Source organism: Sinohyriopsis cumingii, chromosome 12, assembly GCF_028554795.1.
Source record: "Sinohyriopsis cumingii isolate HCF-2022 chromosome 12, ASM2855479v2, whole genome shotgun sequence".
Lineage (NCBI taxonomy): Eukaryota > Metazoa > Mollusca > Bivalvia > Unionida > Unionidae > Sinohyriopsis > Sinohyriopsis cumingii.
This window is the reverse complement of record NC_142972.1, coordinates 23,281,838-23,303,929: the sequence shown is the minus strand read 5'-3', so window position 1 is coordinate 23,303,929 and position 22,092 is coordinate 23,281,838. Positions and strand designations below refer to the sequence as shown.

The following is a 22,092-nucleotide window of genomic DNA, read 5'->3' as shown; positions in this document are numbered from 1 at the left end:
CACGGGAGATCTCTTTGTGTATGCATACATGTATGTTTAGAGTTTAAGAGCATTCATGGATATATAGTGCCAAGTTAAAGTTTCGTAGTAAAAATGGCAAAAGTAACAACTTTTAACGTCCTCAGAGACATAAGCATTTCTAAGGAAAATATAGTGTATTCCTAAAAGATAAATGACAAAAGGTAAAATAAAAATTAAAAAGTGCACACACACACACACACACACACACACACATATATATATGTTGAATAATAACAAAATACTGTTATGAATTTTTATGTAAATTGTTTTATTTATTCTTAAAAGCTCTCCAAACAATTATTATGGCCACATTTTAACATGGTCTTAAATGTAACAAATAATGCAAATACAGCAAGCATTATTAAAAAAATAACTAAGTGATAGAAAATAACAATGAAATTATTATTGACTATCCCAATGTAATGCACGTTATTTTAAACATATTCCCAGTCTCACAACCCTGTTCATGGCCCTCTCCACTATTAGGTGATTTACCTGTAAAAATCATTCACCTGTGACTATGTTAGTCATTATGACTAATGAACCCATACACAAAACAAGCCCCATGGGGTCTTTATATTTTGGAACAAAGGTCAATATTATCCCTAAAACTGTACATGAAAGAAATTGGAGGGAAATTTGACTTGGCCAGATAGATCAAACTGATCATTGCTGCCAATCAAACCATTCCCCATAGCAAGTGACTGTCAAGGTTACATATAACTTACAGTGTGATGTAAATTTGTTAAACTTAGTTATGGCCCCTAAGGGTCTAATGAGATCCTAGATAAGAAGGAAGCACCATACTATTATCCAACTATACTCATCTATCCTTAGAATATGAATGTAAACTTAATACAATGAAACTGTACTTCTTTTATTTCTACTTTTTATAAGCTCACCATAGAAAAAGCCCTTTGAATGAAACACACAGCATTTTAAATTCCACTGACAGGGTGGCCACACAATTAATTGGAAAAATATTAGTATTTATCTCCACATTTAAGAAATACAATTGGCATAAAGAAACTGGGTAAGTACATTAGCAAAATACTGCCCTTATAATTATGTACCCAATAACTGATTGTGTTTTACCATAATTAATCTCTCAGCTTGCAATATTTTCAGCTGTGATAGATATTCAGGACACAAATAGGCTCAGGTGGGCCTGAGATTGTTAACCTGACTGTCATCTACCTATTGTATGGCAAAGTAATATGGATTGATACGATGCTTTCCGGTTATTTAAAGTTACCAGCCATAGTAGATGGTAGACCAGCATCACTAGTGCCAACTTAAAAGACCTTAAGCCAGAAAGCTTTCTCTTAAATTTGGTCAACTTCCTCTGATTGGCTTTTAAGAAGAAATATTTTATAGGTTTTTATATTTTTAGTAACAATGACCATAAAGAACAAAGGATTACCATTATTTGTGTAAAACTGAAAGACATTCATGTTAATATGCTTTCTGTTAAAATCTCTTGAGCACTTTTTGAAATATAAACACATTTATGAAAGAATATTTTCTGCCAAATTTGATGGAAAAAAAGCAGCAACTGAATCAAATTGATGGGCCTAAATTACACCAAAAAAAACTGAAAAGGCCTTCATGCTTTTCATCAAATTTAGTCAATTCTCTTGAGTGGAGTTGTTTTTAGAAGTTTTTTAAACGTTGTATTTTTTATATAGCAACGGCAGCCATGATCTTTATACCAGAATGGTCTGTCAAATTTTGCTCAGACTGGTCTTTATACCAGAATAGTCTGTCAAATTATGCTCAGAATGTTCTTTATACCAGAATGGTCTGTCAAATTTTTCTCAGACTGGTCTTTATACCAGAATGGTCTGTCAAATTTTGCTCAGATTGGTCTTTTAGTAGAACTTTAATATGGTTAATTCGGACAGACAACACAAAACATGATGCTCCACATATGTAATAAGATGGATACAGTGCACAATTAAACCTCAATTATTTTACATCAAGGTGATCTTAAAGATTGGGCATCATGGCAGAATTGTAAAAGTTTATATCCACATCAGCAAGCAAAAGGTTAAAAAATGTAAAACTTTTAAGACAAGTTTTAAATATTTCATTTGAAATGAGCACATATCTAAGATTTTATATCATTAAACAAGATATTGGTTTTATCTGATGAAATCATACAAAAAGTATCGTTCAATAACTCTTTCGTACTCTCAAATGCCACTGTTGTCAAGCTCTTGCCTTTTGTATTGTCTTGACATGATTTCTGACATCAGGAGTTATATTTGATGTTATCAATGGAACAATTACAATAGTGTTGTATTAACCTAAATAACACAGTAGTCATGTGACACAAATTGGATCTATCTGTTAACGGTCCAGTAAGAAATGTAAATTTCAATACCAGGGTGCAACGTCAAAATTATCTACATTCTTGAAATTATATACAATAATACATAAGAAAAATGTAAAAAAACCTCTTAACAACACTTATTTATAAAAGAGAAATTGTGTATTCTACATAAAATGTTTTCTTTTATATAATAAAAAAACCCAGATGTGAACAACTTTTGAAAGGAATGGAAAAGAGATCATTGTTGTTTTAGCTTTTACTAAAAAAAAAAGGACATAAACTTGGCCCATTATTTATCAAACATCCTTAGGCAATGACTGGACACTGGTCAGAAATGCACCAAAAGCTGATTTAACATTTCTTATGACCACAATTTATGGATGTGAGGAACTTTAAATATGTCTTTTAAAGTGGCTGTAATGGTGAATGGAAATTGACTCTTTCTAAAAGTCAAAAATTTGTCAAAAAAAATGAAGTACACACATGTGGAAAGACTTTGTTTTACTTTTGGGTAGACTACATGCAGTATATAACAGTACTTAACTAAACCTTCCACTATCCCTACCTAGTCATAATAAATGTTATATATACTTGCTTGTACAACTACAAACTGCACAGACCCAGACTGCATTGTGTGCCAACATATCTGGGCCTATGCAATTATTTTGAATAATGATTAGAACAAGGAACACAGACCCTGATCTGCAGACACATTATGCAATAGCAGATCAAGGTCATGTTGTTTGCAGAGGACTCAGTTTATATGCTAGTATATATGGTACATCTATATAGTTTTGACACTTATACCTACCTAGTCTGGAAGAACATCAACCAAAATCACTGATAAACCCCATGAAGTTTGACCCTCCCCAGATAAAATGACAAGCCATGTAACTACCAATCTTATTCAAATGTAAACATCTGCATCTTACTCCATACACATCAACAGCCTACACAGTGAAATCAGGTCAAATTTAAAAAAAAGGAACAAATTATACCTAGTCTTCATTAAGGCACAGGTATTTTGAATTGTGTATGTTCTTTCAAGGATTCTGGTCATGTTATGTTCACAGACTTTTGCTATTTAGTTGAACATTGAGCAAAGGCGATAAACATGATAAAAATAATATAAAATATTCAAAAATAAATTGTAAATCTCAAGATATATTTCTTAAAGTATTTTCTGGGTATGCGAATTTGTATTATTAAATCAGCTGTGAAATGAGTTTTTAGTGACAAAGGCCTCACATGAGTGCCCCATTCCTGTGGATCAACTCAGTATTTTTACGAGCATTCAATTACCCATAAACACAAGGTAATAGCAACCTAATCTGAGGGTGTGTAACATCTTAATCCACCTAAAAAGCATATTTGTTGGTTAAAAGTAGCTGCAATAAACAAATAAGAACATACACATATTTAGTTGCAATATTATTTTGGAAGGGTTCGTTCGGGCACAAAATAAACTACCCAAACAATTAAACTGGTACGGGGAAACCAAGCAAGCAAAACTATAGACAGTCTTCAAAGTAATTACAATCAGCAACATGAAATAGTGCATGTAAAACAAGCATTCCCTGAACGACTTGGGAATACCATCCTTGGTAATTAACCATTTTGTATTAATGAGCATTGCTCAGCATGGTAAATTCCAAAATGAGGAGTGTTGTTGTTGTTGTTGTTGTTATATGGTTTAACGCCCTTTTTCAGCACAAGATAGGCTATACATGGCGGCCAGTATTAATGGTGGAGGAAGAACCTGGGAAAACCCCAGAAAGAACCACCGACCCACGAGAAGCTACCGGCAAGCTTTCTCACATATCCACATTGGCCGAGCCCGAGACTCGAACACAAGCAGACAGAGGTGAGATGGCAGTGATCCGTGACAGAGAGCGCTTTAGACCACTCGGCCACTCGGGGCCCCAAAATGAGGAGTGTAATTGTATTAGCAGGGAACAGAGGTAATCAGAAGGGTCAGTAACAGTTAGTTTAATTTATCTTTTAAGTCTGTTAATCCACTTTTTAAATGACCGTGAATCCCTCATTGTCCTCTATGACCTATTTCTTGTTCAATCTGGGAGAACAATGTCATGCACATTAAGGAAATGGCACTCTTTTGCTAATTGTTGTAATTGTTCATTAATTGCTAATTTAAAAATGTATGTCTGCCTTTGATCACACACACCATAATTAAGCAGTATCGAAGTTGCAGACTGTACATGCAAATTTTATTATATAATGTTGCAAAATTTTGCGAAGATAATTTCACATTACATTCAGTTGTGGTCAGCATGACATGTAAACATTATGCCTGATGCATGGGCTAGACTCACAATAAAAAATAAGCTGACTGTGAGGGATGAGATCTCATCTGTTTGGGTGCATGAACTGAATTTTAATTTGAGTCCATTTGATAATGGTCTGACAGATATATCAATGTAGGGTTAAGTGTGGGGAATGACAAGGTTAAAAAAAAAACAGAGCAAAAATTCTAGGAAACAGTGGGCCATTTGAAACAGGTGTCATTAAATTGTATTTTCCAGAATAGTTCCTAATAAAACCATACTAGAGAGGATTATTCTGATTTCCATGGAGTGTTACAATTTTGGTGGTTAGAGAAAGTGATCCTGATTGGCTAAACCAAACAAGAGGATGACTGTTTTCCAGACAAAATTCAAGGTTTTAAAGTTATCTCCCTTGCAATATTAGCCAGTCTGAGTTTTTCTGCTAAAAGGGGAAGGTGGCTACAAGCTCAGTAACAAGTACTATTCTCATTAAATAAATCATCCAAGGGACATGGGTCTGGAAATTTGGGACACCTGGAACCAAAGAAGAGACAGATGGAATTCTCTAATCAAACACAAAATTTGTTCTCTGTGCTATGTTTCACTGTCGGACTCTAGTCCAACATACATATCTGACCTCACCCATGTGTACACACCAGCAAGATACTTACGCTCCTCTTCTGACAATCGTATACTCATTATTCCCACTATGAAAACAAGTCATATGGACAGCGCTCTTTCACATACCAGGGCCCAGCAACATGGAATGAATTGCCCACTGAACTCAGACACAAAGGCACAGTGATCGCATTCAAAAGTGCTCTCAATACTTACTTATTTCGACTGCAAGAACAAACGTAAAGACCTAATAATGTTTCCTACCTTAAATATTCTCAGCATGTTTTTTTTCTATGTTTTCTAATTTCATTGTGTTTGTGATCATATCATTATATATGTTTTTTATCTTATAGGTGTTGTCTAATGTTGTACAGTGCTTAGAGCTTCTAAAGATTAGGCACTATACAAAGTCCTCATTATTATTATTATTAATAATAAGCAAGCAAGGGTTTGGGAAGGCATAAAAAGGTAGTGTCTCAATTCCATTCAATTTGTTTGCTGATGTAAGACTGTAATTATTTGTTGAATTTATTCATTTTAAATTCATACTTCAGAAGTTAAGGGTTTACATGCCTTTATCTCAAATGTTATATGACTCATGTATGATATGAATTTGTTTGAATTACTTTGTTCACATATAACACAAATGATGTGTTGTATAAATTTCATGCATTTCTTCTGATATGAATTATGAGAAGTAAATTATCTGTCTTCAATGATTTGAAACACGTATGCTATGAATTGATTTATCTATGCCTATGTCAATGAACAGCTAATCAGCAAAGTAGTGTAGTTTGGACCAGGAGTGAATTCCATTAATTTGCTTGTTTAATTAAGTTACACTGAGAATTGAAGGTGTTAGCACTAGGAATGTGTACTGACTTACACAGTCACCTAGTAATGTACAGCCTACAGCAGGATGTGATGTTTGTCTACTTTCCAGTTAAAAATGTGAAAAGACGCTAAAAAGACATTAATTTATTAGGGTAGGGTGTGTGTATCAGTCTCAGATTGTAAAATGACCATAGCTTAGTTTTATAGAGTTTCAAAAGACTATATCTGACATAAAAGAAAGTGAGAATATTGTTTGATCCCAGGAAAAGAAAACAATCTGACATGTATTTAGGCTGGGTATTATATTTTTATTTGAAGGAAAAATTAGCTCCATACCTGTACTGACAGCGGAAATGAGTGCAGTCTTCAACCTAGATGATTGGTGACACAAGGAATGGAGAGAGAGAGAGAACACATACAGCTACACCAACAGTGATTTGGAAAAGACTGAAAGCGACCAGGTGATGCTGACATGCAGCAATTTGAGTTCAATCGGACACTCAAGTATACAATGAAATTTGTTTTATTGGTGTAACAGAACGGCTAAATGATATTTGCATATATTTTTGAAACTCTTTTTCTGAGAAAAAGTGAATCATTCATATGTCATGTTCAATTTCATATTATTCATGTAATGGATTAAATTGTTATATTTTATCTCATGTTATTTTATTCTATATCCCTGCTCAGATCTCTCTTGTTCCACCTATTAATTTCACATTTTATTTTAATATTTACTCAATCCAGGCAACACCATGGTCGATCACCTTCTAGATAATGATAAACAAAGCTTCCTGGGGTATCTCAAACATCAATCTACTACCTTGTGAAATATTAAAGCCTAAAAAGATGGTTACAGTCAACTTGTTTGTGGTACATGACATGTCCATCCCCATGATGAACCCATGCTGTGAATTTTATGCAATTAGTAAAAAGGATTTGAAATTACAGCATGGGACACAATTTATCATTTTTTAACAATCCTGGAAGTAAGTCAATGTGACCCAGTTTGGGCACACACCACAGATGAATTGATGAAAACACCATTCAAATTTTATATCAATGGATTCAATATTATATGAGTTATAGCCTGTAATCAAAGGATGGGCACAATATTTTTTGAAAATTTGAATAAATCTTAGAAATTAGGTCACATCAGTCCAGTCTTGGTGCATTTTATACAGCTATCCTAAGTTTGATACTCAATATGCATTTGGTGGCAGTAACTGTAAAATTACTGGAATTATTCCAAGATGCACACTAAATGCAAATACTACACATGGTCAATAGGTGAAACTGTATAGAACTTATACACTGGAAATTGCAGCTGCACACACAAACTACTATATAACAATAAAGAAATCTTGAAATAAACAAGGATGATTTTCATTACATATGACAGAATAACATTCAAATTTTATTGATTTCATTCATGACAAGAGTTCAAGCAAAGCCAGCATTATTGATAAAAACAAAGTAAATGTTCAAAAATAAACATTATTGACAAAAAAACTAATAAATTGTTCAAAATGAGCATTACTGATAAAAACATAAAATGTTCAACAAACAAGGCATAATGTCTAATGTTAATCTTCAATAACATAAAAAAAGAAAACAAATTTGACATCTCCAAAATGTAAACAATCTGACATGCTGCAGTCATGCAGAATCTGAAAAACAAAATGAAACAAAAAATGAATTAAAAAAGACAACATAAAGACGCTTGATAACTTATTGTGCAATTTCTTCTAAAATTGATAAAATCAAGGTTTATTTGCTCAAAAGTAGACTTTGCCTGCCAGACTTTTAACCCATTCAGTGACAAAATGTCCCTTTATCTTTGTTCTTCATGTCATAGTAAATTTTCCCATATAAAGTTCACACTGATTAACAAGAAAGCTTTACATCATTAAATCCTTCATTATACAATACATATCAAAGTCACAACTTTAAACGATGCAATGTCTTCCGTTTATGTAATTTATATAATCAAAATACTGCCAATTTTGGGCAATAGCTACAAGACAGATCTCAACTGATGATTATTTTGGGCAATAGCCACAAGACAGATCTCAACTGATGATTATCTTGGCAATGCAAGCAATGCACCTCTCAGTTGATAATTATGTTGGCAATGTATATCACTAACCTTTGCTAATAATTTTATCAAACTAGTTGTCAAATTTGTTTACTCATGAGTAACATAAGGCCCCCACCACCACCCAAAAAATATGCATGTTTCCTATTGCACTGGTTAGAAAGTTTGGGTAGGTAGGTAGGTAATTTTTTTATAAACATTATCTATATTATAATGATTAGTATATTTAATGTAATAAGCACTTCAAGTACTGGGTAAAACTGGCTCAGTTAGATGCACTAATCAATTTCATGGCTTTAAATTTTTTCAATATTCCCTACAGGAAAAAGTACTTGGGTCATAAAAAAATACAAACAGGAATGGTCGGCTAACAGAAAACACATTTTTCTTTATTGCCTAATGCAAAATAGGACTCCAAATTGCAACTACAATGATCACATTTGTAACAAAAAATTCAGAACCAGCAAGTGAAAAATGCAAACTGTTTAATATCTTAAAACCTTCAAAATCATAAGGCAATAACTTAAGTTTCTAATTTACAATTGTATACAAAATTTAATACTAAAAACATTTGGCAGATGCAATTTAATTGATGATATAATCCATTTTCAATTGCGACATGTCTGCTCCCTGTATTATGCTGTCATCTTTATATGTGCCAGGTTTGGTTCCATCACATTCGATATTTGTTTCCCCATTATGGACCATGCCATATGAAGCTACCAACCTCATTTGTGTTTTGAGGGAAGTTTCCCAACTAATTATAAATCAAAATGAAATCACTTGTGCATGAATGGCATCAATGACTAAATTGTCAGGAGATTAAGATCTTGCAAGATACCAGTCTGTGATATGTATTGGTTTGCAGCCTACAGGTAACCAGTCTAATACATGATTCATCCAATGGTAAGGCTCAGAACAAGAGCGTCTCAAAGGAACTCATGGTCTACTAGCCATGAAGAATCTCCAGGAATCCAGAAAAAAATCCATTTTGATGTCTTTTATTCATTTTTACTGCTGTGTATTCAAACCATTCTAATATTCTTGATAAACTTCAACATACCATTTGCTAACAAAAATATTTTTTTACATTCTTGTGTTAGCATTTCACATAATGCTTGCAAGTGCAGCATCAAATTCTCTGTCATGGACTTTAGAATGAATCTGATATCGTGGACACAAGACTGCTGACCTCAGACATTGTCAAAAAATATCAATATGCTAAGTTGAGTTTTAAATTGTTTTTAAATAACAAAGTTATTTAAGTGGCGTAACTCAAGATGTTCTTCAGATATATCCACAAACTCAATCTAATAAAATATCCATTCATACTTTTCTTATCATGCTCAAAAGCCAACACAGCTCAAATCCAGACCATGGACAATAAAATCAGTTCAAAGTCTGGTTAAAATTCACAGTTACATGTACATGTCGATGTGTTCATAAGATGATCAATGATGATTGGTTTGGTGATTTATTACCCAGCAATCCAAGTAGGTTATTTAGTGCCAAGGCAATCTGAAAAAGTGCCTTGCCCAAGTACACACCATGGTAGCTGACCTGAGATGATCCAATGGTAGGATTCAAAACTACACCCAGTATGCCGCTGCAGTTACTTACTCAGTGACGTACAAAATTACAAACAATACCAAAACTAAATGAGATAATAATAATAATGACTTTATTTAAAGAGGCAACACAATTAGCTGTATGGAAATTATTCTTTGTCCCTCTATTATTTGTATTATTTACACACATATTATGTTGCTGCACACACAGTAAAGAAAAGCATGTATTCTGGAAAATCTTAATTCTCTCTCTTGGAAAAAATAATGAATTTCAGAATAACAAGAAAATCCATGCAGTATAAAGAAAAATTTAGATATAAATTTGATAAACAGAAAATGTCAATACGTGTGTGTGTGTGATATAAAAATTGGAAACATTACTGTAATAGTGTGAATTTTGCTGTAATAGTGTGAATCTGTGTGAATTTTGCTGTAATAGTGTGAATCTTGCTGTGGTCAGTGTGACACAAAGTAAATTAAATCCACTAATGGTCTAGATAGTGTAACAAATAACTAAACTGCAATGATTTAACCTCCCATATCTGGGGAATGATTGATTTTTAATTAGAAACCATTGGGATAATGGTGCGACAGATGGACAGGCTAGGGAACTGGACTATAAGTAGCGGAAAAATGTCATAGTTGATCCTAAGACAATTTTGTGCCATTTATAACTAGTGTCATAAAATGAGATTTTCAAGAAAGAGTTATTAATAAAGGTAGAATAGAGAAAATTATTCTAACTTTAATGGGTGTGTTAACTTTCAGCAGTTAGATAAATTTAATCCTGATTTACTACAGCAAGCTAAATAAAGGGTGTGTTTTTCCCTGATGAAATTCAATGTTTTGCATATTTTCTCTTGAAAGTTTAGTCAAAGTTTATGTTGGAAGGCAAGAAGTTAGTTCCAGAGAATTGCAAGTATTCTCTTGTTATAAACTGTCCAAGGTACACATATCTGTAAGCTGAGGGACTCGGAACTTAAAGGTACAAAGAGATTCTGCTACACAGAAGAAAGTGAATCTCAAGAAGGCACAAGGTACTGACACAATCTCCTTACTATCCTTAGCTGTTTTAGTAAGTCATTTACCACTAACATGGTGGGTACATGGGAAAGCCTGTCAGTAGCTTCTCGTGGGTCGGTGGTTCTTCCCTGGGTTTTCCAGGGTTCTTCCTCCACCAGTTATACTGGCCGCCATGTATAGCCTATCTTGTGCTGAAAAATGGCGTTAAACCCTAGAACAACAACAACAACAACCATTAACATGTACTCATGAATCAAAATTTTATAAACCATCACAAAATAGTATAAAAAAAAACCAAGATGGATTTCATGCTGAGTACTCAATATTAAATCACATATTATCACATCGCTGCGATACATTAATACTATTGGTACACAAGCTCATTTCAAGACTAGTGGTACATCAACACATTCAGGAATGTAATTCATTTGAACACTACATTTTTGGACTTGTGATAGACGTTTTAGAATTATTTGGTATTTAATTCACAATACGTCAAGTTCCTCTCAAATTTTCACTTTGTGACTTAAAGAAATAAATTATTTGTTAATTTTAACAAAACTTGTTGCTTTTCTACATTTCATACTTAATTTAAGACCAAAAGGTCCTAACACTACACGGAGAAGGTCCTAACACTACATGGAAAAGGTTCTAACACTACATGGAGAAGGTCCTGACACTACATGCAGAAGGTCCTAACACTACACGGAGAAGGTTCTAACACTACATGAAGAAGGTCCTAACACTACACGGAGAAGGTTCTAACACTACATGGAAAAGGTCCTAACACTACATGGAGAAGGTCCTAACACTACATGGAGAAGGTTCTAACACTACATGGAGAAGGTCCTAACACTACACGGAGAAGGTCCTAACACTACATGGAGAAGGTCTGGTCCTAACACTACATGGAGAAGGTCTGGTCCTAACACTACATGGAGAAGGTCTGGTCCTAACACTACATGGAGAAGGTCTCGTTCCTAACACTACATGGGGAATGTTCTAACACCACATGGAGAAGATCCTAACACTACATGGGGAAGGTCCTAACACTACATGGGGAAGGTCCTAACACTACATGGAGAAGGTCCTGACACTACGTGGAGAAGGTACTACATGGAGAAGGTCTGGTCCCAACACTACATGGGGAAGGTCCTAACACTACATGGAGAAGATCCTAACACTACATGGAGAAGGTCTGGTCCTAACACTACATGGGGAAGGTCCTAACACTACATGGGGAAGGTTCTAACACCACATGGAGAAGATCCTAACACTACATGGAGAAGGTCCTAACACTACATGGAGAAGGTCCTGACACTACATGGAGAAGGTCCTAACACTACATGGGGAAGGTCCTAACACTACATGGAGAAGGTCCTGACACTACGTGGAGAAGGTACTACATGGAAAAGGTCTGGTCCTAACACTACATGGGGAAGGTCCTAACACTACATGGAGAAGATCCTAACACTACATGGAGAAGGTCTGGTCCTAACACTACATGGGGAAGGTCCTAACACTACATGGGGAAGGTTCTAACACCACATGGAGAAGATCCTAACACTACATGGAGAAGGTCCTAACACTACATGGAGAAGGTCCTGACACTACATGGAAAAGGCAATGTCACATTTGGAGCTGATGCAGACTCATTCAAAGAAAATCTTAATGTTTCTTTAAGTGAACAAAAATTTTGGAAGCTGAATGACAATTGAAAAATTATTCAATTTTGGATTGTGTGATTGTACTCGGTTAAAATTTAAATTGGGCTTTAGTACCATTATAATTTATGAGGAATTGAAATACCTAGGTACTATTTTTTCCACAAACTGACAATTTTTGAAAGCCATAAACCACAATGTTGAACATGCAAAAGTCAAGTATCTTTGTGGAAGACACAACTTGCAGATTTGAATCGATTTACAGTTACAACTGTTCAATCAATCAGTTTTATCTATATTGCTGTATGGGATGTAAAGTTTGAGGGTTTAAAAAATACACAGCTTAGTGAAAATGTTCACCTTGAATTCCTGTGATATATAACAAACTTAGAAAGAGCACATAGGTTAGTTTTCTGTATTTAGAACAAAGAAGGAAACCAAATGACAATTATATCAAATGTTACATGATTGGTGTTTGAGCTCAATAATAAATACATGTATAATTTTGTATTACTACAAAATTTCCCAAAAATGATACAAACTCATGCTGAGTGATATACATTCAGGCATTATTTATAAATGGTTTGAACATATTAGAAACATATTTATTTTAAATGACGGATCTGATCTGTAGTACCATGCATCAAAAGATAACCATCAAGCTCTGAAAGTTGCAGAATCATTAAATTAGGAACAGGTATGCATATGGGTACAGGTACATGTGTGTGTGTGTGATTTAGATTTTTAACATAGCTTTAATCATTTTCCAGTCATATTGCTACGATGTCTGCAGTGTGGCAGTTTAAAGTGATGTCTAGCACTGGGGCATTACGTCGCAGACATGCAGCATGATGTCCCACCCAGTCACATTATTCTGAAACTAGGCCAACCAGTCCTAACACTAACCTCTTAATGCTGAGAGCCTAGCGAAGCAGCTGTTAGTACCTTTTTTAGAAGTCTTTGGTATGACTCGGCAATGGTTCGAACCCACGACTTCCTGCTCTAATCACTGAAGCGGTCACAGCTACATGTATACAAGTACAGTGTATACATGTAAGACACTGCAAAATTTATTCTTTATACTATACTGTTTACATTAAGTATACATCATACAATAGTAATGCATACCCCATTTTGTCATATATCTCTTTGTACCTGAAAAGGATGAGTAACTCTCTACACCAGCTCATATGCCACCTGTTTGTGCCAGGAAATTTCAATATAAAAAAAGGTTCTGTTCTATTCCTGCGCCTGATGCAGAAAGAAGATTCAATGACATGCTTAAAAGTGAGTTATTCCAGATAGCACTATTTCTTTGCCACAATTTATTTAATATATTTGATACGGAAGAATGTGTGATTAAGATTGCTTTGTGGGCACATCTTATGGTCATGACACTAATCCCTTACAATGCCATTAACCACTAATCTCTAGTTTGTTAATGAATCAACAAATTAGGATGAAATTTCTGCATTATAAACAACAATCCCTAAGGATACAACCACTTGTTAATTATTTGACAAGGCTGACATAATGTTGAATAAATAACTTTTTTAAACCAAATTATGCCTCAAGACATCTCTCTGGCAATCAACAAAAACCACTTAGTACTACAGCTTAAAAGTGTAAGGTTGACTTTGTTGGAATTGATTGGGTCGTAGAAATCTGTTCAAAATCAGCCTTGCAACTTGTACAGAACACCTGAGCACTAACTGGTGCTAATGACAGAGGTGTAAGTGAACAGGTAAAAAAGTAGGTGAAGTGACAGACATGTAAATAAATGTCTGACTTTATAGAGATACTTATTTTATTATTGTGAGACCATCTAACATAAAACATGATATAAGGTTATTATTAGCACCAACAGGCAAACCAGGTAATTACCACATGTACTTGCTTATAGGACAACTCCAACTATAAACTGCCCAGATCCAGATTGTCCATTGCATAAAGTACCAGTAGATCTGGTTCTGTGTAGTTTGTTAGGAATAATCAGTAGAAAAAACAATATAAACTGTAATCTGCAGGCACATTATGATATGACAGAACAGGATCATTGTTGTTTGCAATTTTACTGAACATATAAATAAGTACATATGGTAATAAACAACTTTAATTCTAAAAAGAAAATCACAGAATCTACTCCACCACACTTTCATACATCCAACAGTAAGATTTCCAAATTTCAGTATCATCACCTTACTAAGGCTTACTCATCATCACAATAATGTGACAAACTATATATAAATTTATACCGGAATCTTGATGTCATTAGTAAGCATGTTATTTGAAAGATCAGAAGAAAAAATGTTCAGCTACTTGAAACTCTGTGGCCCCAGAACAATAGAAAATGAGCTACCCCTTTTCTTGTAAATGAGGCCCCACAACAATAGAAAATGAGCTACCCCTTTTCTTGAAACTGAGGCCCCACAACAATAGAAAACGAGCTACCCCTTTTCTTGAAACGAGGCCCCACAACAATAGAAACTGAGCTACCCATTTCCTTTGGTATCAGCTTAGATGTCATTGAGAAAACTCACACCTTTTATATATTGATTGGCTATCAGATATTTCAAACAATCAGACACTGTGACTGACAAATGACACTTATCACTTAATTGACAACCTGTCAATTTTAATTTGCTATACAGGATAGCTAATTAGTTTTCTGTTCAGTAAACCATGTGAATAAGTTTAACCAATATGTCTTGTCTTATTACATCCAGTTTTATATTATTAGGTAACTATATGCAACCTCCTTACTAAGTCTAAGTCATAATTAGTATACCATACAATATCTACACCTCATTAGTGACTGACTGATTTTTTTTAATACATCACCTTCAAAATGAAATCACTCAGTAATCTTTTTTATGCAGGGTATTCTCCAATTTAATGAATTTTTATGTAATCTCCAATATTTCTAATCTGTAGATTAAACTGTGGGAAAAATAAAGCCCACATCTATCCCATTATATGGTCTTTTACTAACACAAAAACTGCTTGGTCTAAAACAAAATTCTGACAGTCAATATTATTCTCGAAATTAACCAGGGAAGTAATAATAAGAAATTAATTAATTAGACTGGAACTACTTCAAGTTATCACTTAATAAAACAAACAATATTTAAAGTAAAGAGTGAGGACACAAGTACTGTGTACTATACAATCAGAATAGCCACAATTTTATGGGAATTGTTATGTATATTTAATTTAATTGTTTGTCCATTCATTTTTTAAAAAATTATTACATGTTATTGTAATGTAACTTTGCTGGACATGACATTGTCCAAAATAGAGTTCATTTCTGCTTGACCAGATTGACTTGTTTTTAATTTTTTTTTTATTTCGGTTATGTAAACAACTAATAATAGATTTATTATTCCCTATGTGTATGAGCTTATTATAAGGATTATTATTCAGGTAAACAAGGAGTAAATATGTTGACCAGGGTCAGGGCTTTGGAGATTCCTAAGTGAATTTTATAGGCTATTGTGTTGTAAGTAAACAAGGGTCATTAGATCATTCTAGAAAGTTATTTTTCATTAGGCAATGAGTTTTTTTTTAGAAAACGCTAATTGTGACCTTAGGTCAAGCAGAGAACTATATTATCTTGTGAATGTGAGGATTTTACCATTTGTGCTTTAACATCTAGCACTTTAAGTTGTATTATGTTGTGACCAGTTTGGGCTGAATTTTATTTGCTTCAAATTACTGAATTCAAGTGATTATTTTCTCTGGAAATAGAAAAGTGCCCTGATAAAAATTCTTGGATAAAGACATTCATTGGAATTTATACTCAATTCAAACCTGGAATAATATTTATGTGATACAACAAGAGACTGTTGATACATCAGTACTTCACAGGCCTTCAATAATGGATCTCTTTGGTACGTAAACTGAGCTTTATTCAGGACTTTTTATTACTAGGACTTGTGTCTTTGATTCTTGGATTATTTTTGGATAAAATTCACAAGACTAAGTTCATTTTTCTCATTTTCACTTGGTATTCTAGGGAAATAAATTACTTTTTAAATTTTACAAAGCTTGTTGTCTTCACTCTTTTCTGTTACTTATTCTAAGAGCATAGGCTCATAACAGAATTTCTGTCATTTTTTTTCTGTTGATTAGAAAAATTACTGTAAAATGAGGCATGAGAAACTTCTGAATGATATTGCTAATACGAGTAAAAATATCTTTTCCATTTATTTAAGCAAGAAATGACATGTCATTTAAATAACATGAAATAAATACATGAAATCATGTCCTAATTAACTCCTGTAAAGTCGATGGCATTAACCAGCACCCAGTATTAAATATATATGCATACTCGATTGCCAATTCTAGGTATACCAGTACCACAAAATTTTCTGTTTGAACATCTTTATCATCATAATTACTGTCAATATACAATAGTCAACTACACAGGGTGTTTCACAATCTTGCCACCAAACTCAGGAAAGACATATGGACACACAGAATGACAGAAGTACAAGACCAAATAAAGGTACTTGTTTCGAATAGGAGCAATTGAGATAGCAGTTTTATTATGTGCTGCAGTGATTTTTTTAAAGCTAACACAAATACGAAATATGAAAAACATGAATGTAAAAACATCAGAACAATATGGACTTTCATGTGTATATTGGAATAGTTCAGCTTTAAAACAAAACATGGTATAAAACAAACAAGTAAATCAATGAAAATGACCATTGGAACTCCTGACAATCTTAAGTTTGTTGATTCACTTGATCATAAAATCTGGAAAATTCTAAGTTTAAAAAAACAAACTGATATTTGTTTTGCAAATGCTCAAGAACACTGCTCACAAATTTTTCTAACAAAGGTGGTGCTAGTTTAAACCTCAAAATAAATACACTGGATGAAAAGAAGACAATTCTGAAATAAATGTAGCCAGCCAGTGATTCATAGCAAGTCATGGCTTAAGTACGAGTACTTTTTAACAGAACAATTACCCAAGCTTTGACACTTCCTCCATTAAGGCATAAAAACCATTAAAGAAATCTTCTCCAACCTTTTATTTTAGATTTATAAGCAGCTGGACTGGTCAAAATTCAATCTAACACACAATTACATGTAAAAATAAAGAGATATTAATTTAAATACACATACTTGGTTCCTTTAATGGTAGGTTTTTCCTGACACAATGAACTACTATTGCTATCTCCCTTACAAGAAGTGACCCATCCAGTGCCAGTGTGGTGAATGACTAGGTCTTTACTGTTAAATGCCCCATGATTTAGATAGAAAATTCAAGCCATTATACTTAATGAATGTCCACAAGCAAATTAATGTGTATTGACAAAAGACCTGCTGTAATATATAAGAATCTGTCTTGAAAAATCACTGCTACCAGAGAACTGATTCTCAATGAAAAGATTTATTGATTATACAGCATTATAATCTGTTACGATAGACCCTCATTGATTATATAACATTGTCATCTGTCATGACAGACCTTCAATGATTATACAGCAGTATGATCTGTCATGATAGACCCTCACTGATTATATAGCATTGTGATCTGTCATGACAGACCTTCAATGATTATACAGCTTTATGATCTGTCATGATAGGCCATCATTTTTTTAAGTAAATAATAAAACTGTATAAAAATAAGGTCTGAAGTTTGATGAAGGTATGGTTGATCAAGACCAGGTTCCCACCACAGCCCAATATGGAATAACCCAAAAATACCCGGATGTAAAAAGTATTCTATACCAGCAAACACAAGACCACATGCATCTTTGGGGAAGACAATTCGTGACATGCAAACTATGTTCCCCTCTTTTTCAATGAATGTCACTCTGTGTCTGTGAACTTACACCACCTCTGTTTGTGGGATTGGATGAGATCACAGATGGGAAAATAGGTTTCAGATGATGGACCATGTTTGTTGCTCGCAGATTCATTCAAGTTCTAGGGGCAAATGCGACCAGTAGCATCCAAGAATATGCTTGGCATTTGGATGAAAATTTGTAGACATGTTGCCCAAAGACAGACCAGCAGTTAGAGATTGATAATTAGTGATTTCTTATGGTCCTTAGTTTCCTATCTGATCACCTGATACCAGCATACAAGCTACAAAAAGATGCCTGGTATATATGTTGTAACTGCTCTCAGGAATATTACACTAAAATGGTTAAATTGAAACGGAAAAAGAGACTTTTCTGATGAGAAGCTGTTTCTGGATGGTAACAATAAAGTGCCAATCATTTGAATACCACTGTAACAGACTTCAGGGTTATTAAAGTGCCAATCATTTGAATACCACTGTAACAGACTTCAGGGTTAATAAAGTGCCAATCATTTGAATACCACTGTAACAGACTTCAGGATTATTAAAGTGCCAATCATTCGAATACCACTGTAACAGACTTCAGGGTTATTAAAGTGCCAATCATTTGAATACCAATGTAACAGATTTCAGGATTATTAAAGTGCCAATCATTTGAATACCACTGTAACAGACTTCAGGATTATTAAAGTGCCAATCATTTGAATACCACTGTAACAGACTTCAGGATTATTAAAGTGCCAATCATTTGAATACCACTGTAACAGACTTCAGGATTATTAAAGTGCCAATCATTTGAATACCACTGTAACAGACTTCAGGATTATTAAAGTGCCAATCATTCGAATACCGATGTAACAGACTTCAGGATTATTAAAGTGCCAATCATTTGAATACCACTGTAACAGACTTCAGGATTATTAAAGTGCCAATCATTTGAATACCACTGTAACAGACTTCAGGTTATTAAGACAGTTATTAATTATCCTGAATACATGAATCCAACTAAAACCATTTCATTTTCTTTTTTTGCAATATGCCAAATGAGGAAAGAAAACTTAGTTTAGCATTTGATACTGATAATACTGCAAAGGTATTCAGAGAGTCAATATTTTATTATAGTAGTGTACTGGGCAGGTAATAGAGAAAGCAACCTACCTTGACCGTTTCTTCAATGGAATTGTTTAGAGCTTTGCTAGTACTTGCTGTGGCCATCTTCAGTACATGCTGTCTGCATTGACATGTTCATTCATCCACCATATCCTATTTCAGTATGACTGAGGAGGGGAAAGTAATTCAACATTAATATATAACCTAAAGTAATTCAACACTAATATATAACCTAAAGTAATTCAACACTAATATATAACCTAAACAATGGCATTTTATTTATCAAATATTTGCAATAACCCATGATTCTAAGACGAAATAGTCAGCAACTGTAGCCATAACTGAAATCTGTGACATTCAGGTATACATCAATATATTTTTTCACTTCCTATGATTTTACTATTCTTCATAGAATACCATTTTTTTTGAGAAACACATGGCTGAAAATACAACTGTCACTCAAATGTGAAAATTATGTTAGTGACATAGTTTTGATATGTAGGTGAAATTGGTCCAAAATTATGATGGTTTAATATTTTGCTAAATATAAATTGCCATGCAAACATTAAAATTAGGTTACAGTGACCTATTTTGCTATAGCAGAATCAACCTCCTTGATATGCATCCTGTCAGTTAATAAGGCAGAAGATATCCACATACCAATTTCCAGATGGAATAGATATATGATATTAAATTTGTGACCAATAAAATGCTGAAAATAAAGAGGTCACTCAGATTTGAAACCTAGGTCGCAATGAACTAGTTTTGGTATCCTAGAGATGCACTCACATATATTTTCATGTAAAGGTGATACTGAGTACAAGATACAGAGGTGTAATGAACACACAGGTTAAAAAAAAATGTTTTGACTTATTGCCCCAATTTTATTATAGTTGAGTTACTCTATCTGAGGTACACTAGAATCCAAGATAATGAGGATGTTACAAATGAACTGCTGAAGAACAAAAAAATCACTCACAGGTGAAAAATAGGTCATAGTTTTGTTATTGTTGAATCACCCTCCCCGAGTAGCATTCATCTACCAATATTTATGAGTGCAGGCAAATAAGGGTCTGAGATACTGACTGTGTAGTACACAAACATATGAACAAAGAACGTACAAATGAACTAATACATTACCAATCTATACCTTATTCTCTGATGTAAAAAATGTCATCGCATGATTGGGAAGAAGTCACCTGGCTTAAATATTCATGGAATATCCATTTGAAAATACTCAAAAGATTATAAAATAGACACAAGATTTGAAAAATTAGTGTATTTTTTTCTCAATATGGCACAATCTTGTACACAATATAACTCAACATCTGCACTATTTCAGTATGTAACTGAAAAACTCATTTCCAAATTTAATCTGTTTACCCAAATGAATGACATCTAAACTCTGAAGAATTTCTAAACCCTAACTCTTGGACATAATGGTCATCCATTAAGTTGATTCCAACATGTATCTCTAAAATGCACTCACAAAATTCTCTGCAGTTCAAATGAATTTCAGTCCTACTAAAACTAATAATTGTGTCTCTAGTACACAATATGTTCTGTACAATCTCGGCTTGAAACCTTTTAAAACGAAATGGTTACCCAACCAATTTAGTTGCCGAGCAAAAATGTCAAGTTGACAAACTACAAATCTTGAGAAACAAATCTACTTGGTTACAGAAAATATATCATTTTGAGTTTTATAACTTAAGTGAAAATGAGTGCCAAACGGTATTTTTTTCATCTATCATTTTATCAGACAGCCTTTCATCTATCATTTCATCAGACAGCCCTTTCACGACTTTAAATCATAACAAGCTTATTTTAAAACATTTCCACCAAAAGCTGGTTGTCTGGCTGGGCTTTGACGTTAAGTACATTGTCCAGTATTAAGTACAAGTTGTTCCAGGCCGAATATTGTAATGATCTTGAATAACCTCAACATGAAAATTGTAAACAAAATAAGTAGGCACTGCATCAACAAAAATTTCTTTTACAAAAAATAACGCAGTGATTTGTTTAGCTGTTCACACGCTACCAATGGTCAAAAGTGCAAGGGATGAATTCATAAATTATTGAACACCATTTATTTTTATGTTACTGTAACAAGAAAATTTTTCCCGCTGAATACACAAGAAACCATTGTTAAAGAATGGTATGTTTTGCACATGACAACCTTTTACTTAATACATAAATTTATTCACCTTGCTATCCACTTCGTTATCTCTACGCAGTGGAACTGACTACATGTTACTCAAACTATGCTAAACGAAGGTTCCATATAATCCTCTTCTCTCATGAATCATTCAAAACAAATTGCACTCATCACGATTGTACGTTATATTTACATGTAACATCTCAAAATGATGTCATCCCAGCTTCAAATACCCTTTCACCTTTTCTATAACTACTAGAGTACTACGTCATCGATTTTTGTGTGCATTGCAAAAGTACCGTTTCATTTCATGCTTTAGCTACTTTTCCATTCTGTCTTAAGAGACTAATGAATAATTACATTTGCATGGGCTTATTTTTGCGTGAAAAATTACAAGCTTAACGGATACATAGAACCGTGGTCACTTACATGTACAAAATGTCAACCCGTAGAAACATGTTTTCCCGTACTTTTAGAGCCTTCTGTGAGGTATAGACATGTCTAGTCCCCATGACCTTTCAACTCAGACGATGATCATGAAAGCTTGGATTTGATTGGTG

At 33.8% G+C, this 22,092-nt stretch overlaps 1 long non-coding RNA gene across 2 annotated transcripts; it reads right to left on the bottom strand.

Annotated features, from left to right (window-relative positions):
- Positions 1–276: 276 nt before the first annotated feature.
- Positions 277–22,047, bottom strand: LOC149786103 (uncharacterized). 2 transcript variants are annotated; one of them, XR_016424877.1, is made up of 3 exons: positions 21,962–22,047; positions 19,423–19,541; positions 277–7,763 (listed from the first exon to the last, which is right to left on the bottom strand). It is a non-coding gene; the product is annotated as an uncharacterized LOC149786103 (long non-coding RNA). The 2 variants fall into 2 exon arrangements; XR_016424876.1 differs by lacking the exon at positions 21,962–22,047 and adding an exon at positions 21,582–21,759.
- Between the last annotated feature and the right edge of the window lie 45 nt (positions 22,048–22,092).